This window comes from Myotis lucifugus, unplaced genomic scaffold (genome assembly GCF_000147115.1).
Source record: "Myotis lucifugus unplaced genomic scaffold, Myoluc2.0 scaffold_174, whole genome shotgun sequence".
Classification (NCBI taxonomy): domain Eukaryota; kingdom Metazoa; phylum Chordata; class Mammalia; order Chiroptera; family Vespertilionidae; genus Myotis; species Myotis lucifugus.
In genome coordinates, this window is record NW_005871222.1 from 597,256 (window position 1) to 600,717 (window position 3,462).

The following is a 3,462-nucleotide window of genomic DNA, read 5'->3' on the forward strand; positions in this document are numbered from 1 at the left end:
AGAGGATGGGAACATAGGAATATGCACCATTATATCTATAAAAAAACATTTTTAACCTTTTCTCAAAGTCACTGAACTCAGATTTGGGAAATTATGAGAAATTTTGGCATTTAACTTTTGTAGTCAGTTTTTTTTTTTAATGTGAAGTTTTTGGTAATTAGTAAATAAGAAGTGGTACAAATGTATTAAGAAATGTTAATAATCTTGTGTGTTTAGGTTTTGAATAAATTGTCCTTATTTATTAATGTTGCTTTTGTGATTTGGTTAAGGTTATTTTCAGCAACTGCTAGTTAAGCACTGGTGTTCTTTCAATCTGCCTTGTTTGATTGGTTATTTATGTCAGAGATTGATTTAAAGTACTGGTTATTTCCCCTTCTTTTAACAATGACTAAACTCATTTTGGAATTTGATGCTGTGAGCTATTAGCTCAAAGGTTTTTCTTTCCATCCACTAATAAAAGTGATGGTTTTTCCAACTACTTCATTTGAATTAAGACCTGATAAGCAAGAATCACTTCTAGAGTTGACATGGTACTTCAGATATCTTTGTCCAACTGAGCTTAGATGTCTGTGATGAGTGCACCTTAATGGCAATGGCGCGGCAGTGGGCCTGTGAATAACAAACTACCTGAGCTGAGTCAGCTGGGTCAGCTACTGCTCCCTGCTCACAGAGGAGAGCTGGAAGTGACAGATCCACGAACTGCCTGATACACACTTGGGGAACACCAAGTTGGAAACCTTATTTTTGTAATCTTTTGGAGACAAACTGCATGGATACAGTTGGTTCATTCTCCAATTATAATAAGATGATATTTTGGAAAATGAATAATAGCAATAAAAAGTGAAAATAATGTTTTACATAATGGAATAGTATTTGACTTGTAATTAACACATTTCAGTGTAGACTGTCAAAATATTTTCTCAGCTTTATTTGAAAATATCTGTGAATACTTTGACATTCCATGTATCAATTTAAACATTAAATATTTTTAGCTTTAGAATGCCAATGTTCTTGATAATTAATTTATACATATCTGGCATATTATAGGACCCATTTTACAATGGAGCAATATTTATATGAGGTTGTTTTATAGAACAGGGATTAAGTAAAGGTTTTCAATGGGATCACAATTGTTTTTTAATTTACATTATTACATACACAAAGCTATTATTGAAGCAGGAATTTTGGGGAATATAGGCAGGCTTAGGGATTTTTTTAGAATTGGGGTCTATGGAAAAGCACAGGGCTGCAGACTGGGAGAAGGTACATTTCCATAACACAAGGAAGCCAGGTGCAGTTATATTTCCATAAGACAAGGGAGCAGCAACAGTTACATTTACATAAGACTAGGGAACTGGAAGTAGCCAAGAAAGGTCTATATTTACAAAATAAAGAGAAGGAAACCCTTCATTCAGATGGAAAAGAAGAAAGCCCAGAGGGAATAGTGGAACAATGGGGAAGGAGCAGGGAGACCCTCACATGTCCCAGTGAGGTTCAACCTTTGAGCCCAGGAGTTACTATAGTAACCAACTAGAAGGGGAATATTGACCAATCAGAGAGGATATCAGGCACCAGGATCTGCAGCCTTTATAAGCCATAGGGAAAGGAACCCAGTGGAACCCTTTCCCGCTCCCTACATGGGAGTCAGTTCTGTGGGACTCTTCCCCCTCCCTATGTGGGAGTCTGTACTTGTTCTTCAATAAATTTCCACCTTTGCTATACCACTTTCTGTCCGTGGATTCATTCTTCAATTCTGGTGGACAAAGAATTTGGGTTCCAGTCCAAAAATTCAGTATCATTATCATTTCTTAAGTTTAAAGAGAGAAGTTAAAATTTGAAGATTTGATAAACTGATTCCTAAAATTATTTATGATGAATTTATTGGGGATTAGGAAAACACAACACAATGCTGCTTCCCTCCGCTTGCCAGTTTGAAAATGTGTTATTTACAAGAGTCAGATTTCAGAAATTGGCAAGCTTTCTGTGTGGCAATTCATAGAAAGAATTCAGAGAAGAAGAAGGGAGAGGGAGAAAGAGATGAAACATTAATGATGAGAGAGAATCACTGATCTGCTGCCTTCTGAAAAACCCCGTACTGAGGATCGAGCGGTAGATCCAGGCATGTTCCCTGACAGGGAATGCAGCCATGACCTCCAGGTTCATAGGTAGAAGCTCAACGACTGAGCCATGCCTGTCGGCCTGTGTGGCAATTTTTAATCTTCACATCACCAGCCTTATGTAAGTTATTTAAATTACTTCAGAAATAGTAATGGAAAATCAAAGTACAAGGCACTAGTAAAAACAAAGGAAAAATGAGTCATTTAAAATTCAGTGTTAGTCTATTAGAATGTCATTGTAGTTAAAATAAAAAATGAACATTTTCTAAAGGATCTACAATAACTATCACATCTTTCTTAACATACTATTTTTCTTTTATGAGAAAAAAAGGAAACCTACATTTCCAACCTACCTCCCTGTGTAATCAAATGATATTTTTTCTTAATTAGCCATACCTCCGCTACCCTTCCCATTGGCTAATCAGGGCGATATGCAAATTAACTGCCAACCAAGATGGCGGCCGGCAGCCAGGCAGCTTGAAACGAACAGGGAGGCTTGCTTACTTCAGTGACTGAGGAAGCCAAGCTTCCCTGCCTGCCTTGCCGGCCTCTGAGCTGCAACTCTAAGAAACATTGTAACAAATATAGAAGCTAAACCAAACCCCAGAAAACTGCTTTAGTCAGCCAGGCTTCAGCCAGCAGGACTGCAACATTGTTTCAAATACAGAAGATAAACAAAGCCCAGAAACCTGCTTTCAGCAGCCCAGGCATCAGAACTAAAGCTGGCCCAGAATAAAAGAAAAAAAAAAAAAGAAAAAAAGGGCGGTTGGGAGCTTCAGTCACCCGCCAGCCTGAAAACGGCCCTCAGCCCCTCACCCAGACTGGCCAGGCACCCCAGTGGAGACCCCCACCCTGAAGGGGGTGTGACCAGCTGCAAACAGCCATCATCCCCTCATCCAGGCACCCAAGCGGGACCCCCACCCTGATCCAGGACACCCTTCAGGGCAAACCAGCCGGCCCCCACCCATGCACCAGGCCTCTATCCTATATAGTAAAAGGGTAATATGCCTCCCATCACCGGGATCAGCGGAGCCGAGAGCCCTCCCGGCACCGGGATCAGCGTGACAGGGGGCAGCGCCCAAACCCCTGATCGCCCTGCGGCTCTGTGTGTGACAGGGGGCGGGGCCACAACCTCCCTATCCGCCCTGCTCTGTTCGTGATAGGGGAAGGTGCCCCAACCCCCTGATCAGCCCTGCTCTGTGCCTGATAGGGGGGAGCTCCCAACCCCCTGATCGGCCCGGGGCAGGCAGGCAGGTGAGTAGTTAGGAGCCAGCGGTCCTGGATTGCAAGAGGGATGTCTGACTGCACTGTTTAGGCCCTATCTTGGGATCAGGCCTAAACAGAC